Here is an 11,308-nt window from a genome sequence, read left to right as displayed (position 1 = left end):
CAGGCATTCTCCATTTATTTCAGGACTGTTCTTTTATCATTTTTCTGTAGTGTATAAATAAAAGATGTGTTCTAATAAAGAGACTGCAAGACTGTTCTTTTGCTGCCCAGGGTCTGCAGGGCATAGGGGAAGAGGGGGAAAAGGGTCTTTGTGATCAGCAAGCTGCCGAGGTGTGCAGTGGTGCAGGGAAAATGGCCAGAAGCCCCTTGGCCTTTGGTGGTTGTGCTGAAGGCACAAGCCCTGTCCCAGCCTGGCAGCACCGTCTGTGTCCTCCTGCCCATGTGGTGCTGGCTGGATTGCTGAGGGCTCCCAGGTGTGTCTTGATCCAGCTCCATGAGCAGCCCCCAGGCTTGATTTGCCTTGTTCCTGACAGCCGGCTGCTCTGATGCTTCCCTGGGGCTCCTAACTGGAGCAGGTTTATCTGAGGGGGATGAGAATGGCAGGATGTGCCAGGACCAGAGCCCTGGGGTTTCCAAGGAAGAAACCATCAATCCCCTTTTCCAGGAGATTCCAACCCTCTAAATCACACCTGGGATAGAGATCAGCGGAATGGTTGGAGTGCTTAAGACCGGAATGCTGGGAAAAAACCTGATCTTTAATTAACCCCATTTCCTGATGGGAAATAATCCAGGAATTTGGTTCCTGGAATTGGAAAAAGAAGGAAATGTTTTTTTGGGAGGTGCCATAGGTGCTCCTGGATGGGGGATTTCCCTAATCCATCCTTCCCTGATTGAGGAATGGAAGTTTGTGGGATGAGCCAGGATTAACAGACCCCTCCCTCAGGTGTGTGATCCAGGACTTTTCTGCTTTTTCCCAGCCCAGGTGAGCCATGTGCAGCATTCCAGAGGGATGGAGCTGTCATGTTTGTAATCCATGATTTTCCCATTTTTTCCCCAGTTGTTCCCAGTCCAGGTGAGCCATGTGCAGCCTTCCAAATGGATTGGTTCAAACCAGGAAGGATTTTATCCCCCATGGGAATAAACCTGGGCTCCAAAACACTCCCAGAATGGAAAAATCCTGATTTTAGCAGCTTTTTCCAGCTCCACATTGGAGGAACTCATGGATCTGCTGGATGATGGGTTCTCATCCGAAATAATCTGCCTGTTTGTCGAGGAACACTCCGGTGATGGTGCTGATACAAGTTGTGCTGATTCAGTCTTCTGAGAGTTTTGGGGATTTTTTGGGGGGCGGGATTTCAGGTGTCTGAGACAGCGGGGAGTGAGGCAGGAAAGAATCCAGATCCAGAAAAATACCGGATAGTGCTGGGAATGGGGAAATCGCAGTAGAAACAAGCACAAAGGAACTGGGAAACAAAGCATTTTTAAGAAGAGAAAGAAAGGATAACATTCCAACCAAATGCACTGGATGCGTATGGATGCTGAAAGCAGGCGGGGAGCACAGAGCCTGTGTGAAACTGAGTCACACAGGCTTCTCTCTCTGGCCTGGGAAAGCATAAGAAGGAATCCCAACAGTCCTTGTTAAAGGACACCTTTGGCAGGTGTTGTTTAGTCAAGGGCTGGTGTTCCACTTAAGCAATGAAGGTGATGTGTACCTTTAATGAGCAATGAGAGTTTTACCTGTCAGATCTTCTCGAACATGTGTATAAAAGAAGATTAAGAATAATAAGCTTTGCTCTCTTGGACAATGCAGCCAAGGGAGTCAGTGTCGTACTCCTCGCCGTTCCTAATACAGTGCGAGAGAAAAGAATAACTTGGAGGTGGAATAGGAGAAATTCCAACACAACAGGTTACCAAGGCCTGGGAGGGCCCAAATTTTTCATTTTATTTGGGAATTTCTTTTGTGTTTATCAATGTTATTGCATTTTGGTTTTTTCCAGGAAAATCCCGGTTTCTTTCTGATGGGACTTGCAGTTGCCTCCTGTTCTTGTAGTTCTGATTTTGCCCATCCTCATTCCCAAAATTTTTTAGAAATTTCTGTAAAATGATGAAAATGATGATGGACTGTGGCCTTTTTTCTTTCTCCTTACTTGTGATGCTATTGCAGTGAAAAGAAGAAGAAAAAACACTGATAAGAAATGGTAAAAAAAAAGATAAAAAGATCAGCATTTTACCATGTATCAGTGCTTGGCTATTTGTTTTAAAGCTTTTTTGGCAAATGTTCTTTTTGCTATAAAATAGAATTATATGAAGCCCTGAGTAGTTTAAAAAAGGAGAGAAAAAAAGTAAATTATAATTTAAAATTTGGCTTCTTTTTCAAAGGAGCAATTTTTTTAGACTACAAAAGTGTCATGGTTTTAAAGCAGTAACTAAAAAATTACTAGAAAATTTACTTATTTCTTGCTATGAGATGTGGATTAGAACAAGAGCAAAACAGGCTTAAAACTTAAAAGGAATAAAGTAAGTTCATTAACAAAACTACAAGATTAAGAACACCAGAATAAACCTCCAGAAAAACCTTTTTATCCCCCACTACTTAACCATTCCCTCATTCAAATGACAACATAGAGACAAAAAAATTTGGAACTCAGGTGTTTAAAACAGTCCCAATCCCTGATAGAGTCTTTTCATCAGGCTTTGTAGAGAAACAGAAGTCTTCTTCTGCTAATCTATGGAGTTTCTCACAAGAAAACTATTTTTGTTATAGCTTTCTATTTTTCTGATGTCCAGAAATCTGTCATCATATTTTCTCCTCCCATTTCACATCACTCTGAGGTGTGTAATGGGCCATGAGTCTAGGGATGTCATTTTTAAGGATGAGTTATTCAAAGGCAAAAGTTCTCTTCATTTGTCTTTGTGAGCTTCCCTGGAAAAAAGAAATTTTCTCTTTGCCTCTCAAGGCTTCAAATCTTCAACTATTACTTCTCCCCACTCTGTTCCAGCACTTCACTGTATCACAATTCCTCCACCTTTTGCTCAAAATCTACACTTTGAACACTCCATTCCTCCCTATATACTCTGTCATGAATTAAAGGAGTTTTTTCAGGACACTATTGTCCATCTCCATAACTTTAACAGAAAAGTATTTCAGCTTAATTAAAGCATCTCCTTATTCTCTACCTCTTCTGAAGCTTAACTCTTTTCTTTACTGTCTCTGATAGTTTATAAAGTCTCTTCACATGTTGATTACTATATTTTTCTTTTTCTGGAAAAAAAGGATTAATCTGAAAGTCTCATCTGGGTGATGAAAGAGTTAAAATCTTGCCCAGGCTTTGTAGATGGTTCTGTGATCTCTGCCGGAGCAGCAGCTGGAGTTGTCTGCGATGGAAGATTGTTCATGGCTGCTCTGGAGAGTGTGGTCACTGTCTCAGCCCGCCGCAGGTCAAGAGCTTCTTTTCTTTCCTTACTTGGCAGTCTCTGGTGAATTCAGTCACAGCAAAAACTGCAGCCAAGCCAGGGACCGGCCTGGCTCGGCCAGAGCTCGGGGCAAGCCCCGCAGGCCCCATCTCCCGGCCGGGAGCCGCGGCAGGCCCAGCCCAGCCCCTGCCTGGGCCGCATGGGCTGGGCCGGGGACGGGAAGCCAGCTAAAGCTCAGTTACCTTTCACAGACAGGAAACAAAGAGACCAAGAAATTCCCAGGCTTAGGTCTTAAGGTGGTGTCTCACTTTTCAATGGTTAAGAACTGCTGTCAATTCTTAGAAATGACCAGCTGTTGGCTAGGAGACAAACTCCCATCAGGCTCCAGCGGTTTGAACTTCCTTAGGTGTTTCTCTTTGTTTTCTTAAATGCCAATCCATCACAGTTTGATAGACCATGCTGGATTAAATAGCATTTGTTGTTGGCCAGTTTTCCTGATTACATAGGGTCCAGTTTCAGAAATTTTTGGAGTCAGTCTAATTGGTGGCTGTGTGGTAGGTATTACAACATGAACATTAAGCTCTCCCCAGTATTTGGTATTGTTTTTGCCACAAACAACTTTGGAGGACAATTGTACAGCTGTTAAATTCAGCCAACAATCTTGATTCCAAGTTTCACAAGATTTAACCTGGCCACGAGATCCGGCAACTTGACTGTGTACAGGCTCAGTGTGGGATCCAGTACTCAGTCATGAATTAAAGGAGTCTTTTTAAGCTACTATTGTCCATCTCCATAGCTTTAACAGAAAGGTATTTCAGCTTGTAAAGCATCTCCTTATTCTCTCTTCCCCATTTAAAACTTAACTCTTTTCCTCACTGTTTTTACTGGTTTTATGATGTCTTCTTCATGTTGATTGTCTCTCTCTTTTTCTGTCTTTCTGGGAAAAAGGAGTAATCTGTACGTTTTATTCAGGTAGTAAAAGAATTAAAAGCTTTAGAAAAGCTGCAAGAGTTCATGGTGTCAGGTTTCAGTCCAGCAGCAGAAACTGAAAACTAAACCAGGTTGGCCGGCTCTGCTTTCTTTTCCTCCGCCCCCGCCTTCGTCCTCTGTGGCCTTGTCCGGCCTGGAGGGCGGGGAGGGAGAGGAGGAGGCCAAGACAGAGCCTTGTTACCTTTTCAGAAGCCAGAAACAAAAGAGGACAAGAGTGCTCTGACTTTACATCTTAAGGAGGTGTTCACAGGGTGACTCTACGTTTTAATGGTCAAAACTGCTGTCAATTGTTAGAAATGACTGATAATTGGTCTGGAGGAAAGACTGCCATCAGCCACCAGCACCTTCAACTTCCTTAGCTCTCAAAACTACCATAAAGGTAAAACCACCCCATGACACTGTGACACAACCGCTGTGAATGTCCCAGTTTCCACCTCTCTGTGACAGCACAGCAGGGACAGCCCCAGTGTTCTCCTCTCTGTGACAGCACAGCAGGGACAGCCCCAGTGTTCTCCTCTCTGTGACACCACAGCAGGCACAGCCCCAGTGTTCCACTCTCTGTTACGCCTGTCGTGGTTTTAAAGCATTAGTTAGAAAATCACTGTAAAACTTACTCATTTCTTGCTGTGAGATGTGGATGATGAGAAGGGCAAAAGAAGCTTAAAACCTAAAGGAATGAGTAAGTTTATTAACCAAACTACAAGGTTAAGAATGCAGAATAGAACTTCCAGAAACCCTTTTTCCCCACCACGCTGCCATTCCTGTCTTTAATTGACAACATAGAGGAAAAAAAAACAAACCCTGGTGGTTAAAACAGTCCAAACTTTGCTATAGTCTTTTCAGCAGTCTTTGTCGAGAAAAAGAAGTTCTTTTTTGTCAATCTATGGAGTTTTTCATAAGAAAACCATTTTCTCGTGGCTTCCTATTGCTCTGATGCCAGTGGCCCAGAAAACTCTGCCATCAGTCCTTTCCTCCCATTTCACACCACTCTGAGCTGTGTTCTTGGGCCATGATTCAAGGGGTGTCCTTTGAAGGATGAGATCTTCCAAGGCAAAAGTTCTCTTCATTTGTCTCTGTGACCATCTCTGGAAACAGAAATTTTTGCTTTGTCTCTTAAGAGCCACAAATCTTCAACAACTCTCACTTCTCCTTTTCTCTTCCAGCATCTCCTAGGATTACAACCACTTCACCCTTGACTCAGCTTTATCAATGAATTACTTTTGCTCAGATCTACACTTTGAAATACTCCATTCCCCCCAAAATACTCTTTCAGGAATGAAAGGAGTTTTTTCAGGACATTATTGTCCCTCTCCATAGCTTGAACAAAAGAAAACTTCAGCTTATTCAGGCATCTCCTTTTTGTCTTCCCATCTGAGGGTTAATTCCTTCCCTTGCTGCCTTTGATCCTTGATGCTGTCTCTTTCCATGGTGATCCCTCTCTCTTCCCCTCTCTCTGGAAAAAGGATTAATCTGCAAGTCTCATCTGCCTAGTGAAAGGGTTAAACTCTTGCCCAGGCCTTGATCTCTGCCGAGGCAGCGGCTGGAGCCGTTTGCCAGGGAAGATTTTTGGTAGCTGCTCTGGAGGAGTGTGGCCACTGTCTCAGCACGCCGCAGCTCAAGAGCTTTCCGTCCCCTTCCTTGGCAGTCTCTGCTGAAAGCCAGCAGCGTCAGAAACTGCAGCCGAGCCAGGAAGTGGCCTGACCCGGCAGCCCCGCTGCACAAGGTGCAGCGAGCCCTGCGAGGGCTTCAGCCCCTCTGGGAAGGGGCTCCTGTCACTTCACAGTCGCCATCCAGCACCAGGAACCGCAGAACTCCAGCCAGCCCCGCTCCCCGCCGCGGCCTTGTCTGACGTGGAGCGGCGGAGGCTGAACCAGAGCCCTGTTACCTCTTCAAAAGCCAGAAAGCAAAGAGAAAGAGAAATTCCCAGGCTTAAAATTGAAAGGGTGGTGTTCACAGGTTCATGTCACTTTTCAATGGGCAAAACTACTGTCAATTCCAGAAATGGCCAGGTATTGGCCAGGACAAAAATCTCCAATCAGTTTCCAGCAACCTTAACTTCCTTAGCTGTTTCTCTTTTTTTCATAAATGTCAATCTAACACACACTAGCACAAGTGACAGCCCCAGTGTTCCCCTCTCTGTGACACCACAGCAGGGACAGCCCCAGTGTTCTCCTCTCTGTGACACCACAGCAGTGATAGCTACCATGTCCTCCTCTTTGTGACACCACTGCTGTGACTGTCCCAATTTCCCCCTCTCTGTGACACAACAGCAGGCACAGCCCCAGTGTTCCACTCTCTGTTATGCCTGTCGTGGTTTTAAAGCATTAGTTAGAAAATCACTGTAAAACTTACTCATTTCTTGCTGTGAGATGTGGATGATGAGAAGGGCAAAAGAAGCTTAAAACCTAAAGGAATGAGTAAGTTTATTAACCAAACTACAAGGTTAAGAATGCAGAATAGTACTTCCAGAAACCCTTTTTCCCCACCACGCTCCCATTCCTGTCTTTAATTGATGTCATGGGGTGGCTTTACCTTTATAGTGATTTTAGGAGCTAAGGAAGTTGAAGGTGCTGGTGGCTGATGGGAGACTTTCCTCCTGACCAATTATCAGTCATTTTTAAGAACTGACAGTAGTTTTGACCATTAAAAAGTGAATTCAAACTGTGAACACCGCCCTAATATGTAAAGTCAGAGCACTCTGGTCCGCTCTTTTGTTTCCGGCTTCTGAAAAGGTAACAAGGCTCTGTCTTGGCCTCCTCCTTCTCCCCTGCCCCCTCCCCCCCCAAGCCGGACAAGGCCGCAGAGGACGAAGGGGGGGGGACGGGGGCGGGGGGGGCACGGAGGAAAAGAAAGCAGAGCCGGCCAACCTGGTTTAGTTTTCAGTTTCTGCTGCTGGACTGAAACCTGACACCATGAACTCTTGCAGCTTTTCTAAAGCTTTTAATTCTTTTACTACCTGAATAAAACGTACAGATTACTCCTTTTTCCCAGAAAGACAGAGAAAGAGAGAGACAATCAACATGAAGAAGACATCATAAAACCACTAAAACCAGTGAGGAAAAGAGTTAAGTTTTAAATGGGGAAGAGAGAATAAGGAGATGCTTTACAAGCTGAAATACCTTTCTGTTAAAGCTATGGAGATGGACAATAGTAGCTTAAAAAGACTCCTTTAATTCATGACAGAGTATTGGGAAGCTTGGAGTGTTCAAAGTGTGGATTTTTGAGCAAAAGAGAGAGTAATTGTGATACAGTGAGTTGCTGGAACTGAGTAAAGCGAAGATTTTGAAGCCTTGGGGGCAATGAGAAAACTGTTTTCTAGGAAAGCTCACAGAGACAGATGAAGAAGACTTTTGCCTTTGAATGACTCATCCTTAAAATGACATCCCTAGACTCATGGGCCATACACACCTCAGAGTGATGTGAAATGAGAGGAGAAGAACTGATGACAGATTTCCGGGCAGCTGGCATCAGAGCAACAGAGAACTGTAATAGAAACAGTTTTCTTGTGAGAAACTCCATAGGTTCTCAGAAAGAGACTTCTGTTTCTCTACAAAGACTGATGAAAAGACTGTAGCAAGAATTGGGACTGTTTTTAACCACCAAAGTTCAAAATTTTTTTTGTCTCTATGGTGTCATGTATACAAAGAAATGGTCAAGTAGTGAGAGATAGAAGAGTTTTCTGGAAGTTTATTCTGGTGTTCTTATTCTTGTAGTTTTGTTAATAAACTTTCTTTATCCCTTTTTAAGTTTTAAGCCTGTTTTGCTCTTGCTCTAATCCATATCTCACAGCAAGAAATAAGTAATTTTTTAGTTACTGGTTTAAAACCATGACATCTCCTTTCAAAACCTAGTTGAAATTTTGCAAAAACAATTAGATGAAGAAAGGAATGAGATCCATCTCTTGCCAGTGACCCGAAGAGAGGAATGGGTTAAAAATTCAAAGAATGCTTACTCACCAAAAAAACAGTGGAGAGGGAAACCCCTCTCATTAATCAAATTTAGCCTCAAAAAGAACTAACTGATGAAAAATTGTGGGGAGCACTGCTGTCCTAGCTTGAAACCTTTAATTAAAACAATATAATCATATTGTCATGGAGTTAACTTTACCTTTAAGGGAGTTGGAGTTGCTGGGAACTGCCTGGAGTCTTTTCTCCTGACCAATTATCGGTCATTGCTGAGAATTGACAGCAGTTTACGCCATTGAAAAGTGGGATCAACTTGTGAACCCTACCTTAAAGTGTAAAACCAGGGCTCTCTTGGTTCTCTTTGTTTCCTGGCTGTGAAGGGTGGCAGAGCTCCAGGCCTCCCGTTCCCTGCCCAGGCCATGCGGCCGGGCGGGGCCGGGGCCGGGGCCAGCCGCGTGTCCCGGCCGGCAGATGGCGGGGGGCCTGCGGAAGGTTTTCCTCGGGCCCGGGCCGGGCCGAACCGATCTCTGGCTCAGCTGCAGGTTTTGCTGTAACTAAATTCACTGGAAAATGCCGAGTGAAGAAAGAGAGAGGCCCTGGACTTGCAGCGGGCTGGAGCGGCGACTACACTCTCCAGAGCAGCCATGAGGAACTTTCCATCACAGACGGCTCCAGCTCCTGTTCGGCAGAGATCACCGAACCACCTACAAAAGCCTGGGCAAGATTTTAACTCTTTCATTACCCAGATGAGACTTGCGGATTAATCTTTTTATCCAGACAGAGAGAGAGAGAGTGATCAACATGAAAAGAGACTTTATAAACTACCACTGACAGGAAAGAAAAGAAGCTTCAGAAAAGGTAGAGAATTAAGAAGATGCTTTAATTAAGCTGAAATATCTCCCTGTTAAAACTATGGAGATGGACAGTTCTGAAAAGAACTCCTTTAATTCATGATACAGAATCTAGAGAGGAATAAAGTGTTCAAAGTGTAAATTTGAGTAAAAAGTAGAGTAATTATGGTATAGTGAAGTGCTGGGAGATTTGAAGCCTTGAGAGGCAATGAGAAAACTGTTTTCTAGTGAAGCTCACAGAACAGATGAAGAAGACTTTTTGCGTTTGAAAAACTTATCCTTAAAAATGCTACCCCTAGGCTCATGGCCCATACAAACCTCAGAGTGATGTGAAAATGGGAGGAGTGGGCTCGAATAATAGCAGCTCTGGGCAGCTAACATTAGGGCAAGGAAAACTATAACAAAAATAGTTTTCTTCTGAGAAACTCCATAAAGTAACAGGAAGAAACATCTGTTTCTCTACAAAGACTGGAGAAAAGACTGTAGCAAGAATTGGGACTGTTTTAACCATCAAAGTTCCAAAGTTTTTGTCTCTGTTGTCATGTGAACAAGGAAATAGTGAGTAGATAGGGGATGAAAAGGTTTTCTGGAAGTTTATTCTGGTGTTCTTATTATTGTAGTTTGTCAATAAACTTTCCTTTTTCCTTTTAAGTTTTAGGCCTGTTTTGCTCCTGTTCTAATCCATATCTCACAGCAAGAAATAAGTAATTTTCTCAATTATTCGTTTAAAACCACGACATCTCTTCAAAGTCTTTCAAATTCCAGAAACATTCCACAAAATCTCCACAAATTTACACACAAACTATGAAAAATCTTTCAAAATGATTCAAGTCTAGTCAAAATCCCACAAAATTCCAGAAACATCCCAACCAACTCCCTAAATCTTCTCAAAACCCCACTAAATTCCAGAAACATCCCACAAAAACTTTACAAATTTCCACACATCCTAGAAAAATCCCTCAAAATTCTTCAAGTCTCCTCAAAATCTCACCTAATTCCAGAACATTCCACAACATTCCAAAAAAATCGCACAACATTCCAGCAGAAACCTCCCACAAAATTCTTTACATTTTCGCAAAACTCCACCAAATTCCAGAAACATCCCACAAAATTCCACAAAAATTTCAAGATTCCAGAAACAGCCCACAGAATTCCACAAACATCCAAACAAACTCACTAAATCTTCTCAAAACCCTACCAAATTCCAGAAACATCCCACAAAAATCTCCACAAATTACCACACAATCTAAGAAAAATACCTCAAAATCCTTCATGTCTCCTCAAAGTCTTTCGAAATTCCACAAACATCCCACACAATTCCCTAAATCTTCTCAAAGCCCTACCAAATACCAGTAACATCCCACAAAATCTCCACAAATTTCCAAAAATTCCGCAAACATCCCAGAAATATCCAGAAAAATCTTTTCAAAACTCTACCAAATTCCAGAAATATCCCACAAAATCTTGACAAATTTCCACACAATCTAAAAAAACCCCTCAAAATTCTTCATGTCTCCTCAAAGTCTTTCAAATTACAGAAACATCCCACAAAATCTCCACAAATTTGCACACAATCAAAGAAAACTCAAAATTCTTCAATTCTAGCCAAAATCCCTCAAAAATCCCGAAACATCCCAACAAACTCCCTAAGTCTTCTCAAAACCCTAACAAATTCCAGAAACATCCCACAAAAACTTTTCCAATTTCCACACAATCTAAGAAAAATACCTCAAAATTCTTCATGTCTCCTCAAAGTCTTACAAATTCCACAAACATCCCACAAAATTCCACAAACATCCCAACAAACTCCTTAAACCTTCTCAAAGCCTTACCAATTCCATAAACATCTCACAAAATTCTAGAAAAATCTTCTCAAAACCCCACCAAATTCCAGAAACTTCCCACGAAAACTTTATAAATTTCCACACATCCTAGAAAATTCCCTCAAAATTCTTCAAGTCTCCTCAAAATCTCACCAAATTCTAGAACATTCCACAACATTTCAAAGAAATCGCACATTCCAGAAAGCTCCCACAAAATTCATTACATTTTCGCAAAACTCCATCAAATTCCAGAAACATCCCACAAAATCTCCACAAATTTCCACACAATCTAAGAAAAATACTTCAAAATTCTTCATAGCTCCTCAAAGTCTTTCGAAATTCCACAAACATCCCACACAATTCCCTAAATCATCTCAAAACCCTACCAAATTTCACAAAAATCCCATAAAATCTCTTCCAATTTCCACAAAATTCCACAAACATCCCACAAAATTCCAGAAAAATCTTTTCAAAACCCTACCAAA

At 42.5% G+C, this 11,308-nt stretch overlaps 1 protein-coding gene and 1 long non-coding RNA gene across 2 annotated transcripts in view; one reads left to right on the top strand and one right to left on the bottom strand.

Annotated features, from left to right (window-relative positions):
• The window catches only part of LOC147646939 (uncharacterized), a 2,070-nt gene extending 1,991 nt beyond the window's left edge, over positions 1–79 (top strand). The window contains exon 2 of the long non-coding RNA XR_015281761.1: positions 1–79. This exon is cut by the window's left edge and continues 1,024 nt beyond it. This is a non-coding gene — a long non-coding RNA (uncharacterized LOC147646939).
• The window catches only part of LOC147646935 (uncharacterized), a 592,289-nt gene that overhangs the window by 453,702 nt on the left and 127,279 nt on the right, over positions 1–11,308 (bottom strand). The window lies entirely within an intron of this gene.

Source organism: Cyanistes caeruleus, unplaced genomic scaffold, assembly GCF_971803275.1.
Source record: "Cyanistes caeruleus unplaced genomic scaffold, bCyaCae1.hap1.1 HAP1_SCAFFOLD_76, whole genome shotgun sequence".
Taxonomy (NCBI): Eukaryota; Metazoa; Chordata; class Aves; order Passeriformes; family Paridae; genus Cyanistes; species Cyanistes caeruleus.
Note: the sequence above shows the minus strand (reverse complement) of the source record. Positions and strands in the feature narration are given on the sequence as shown.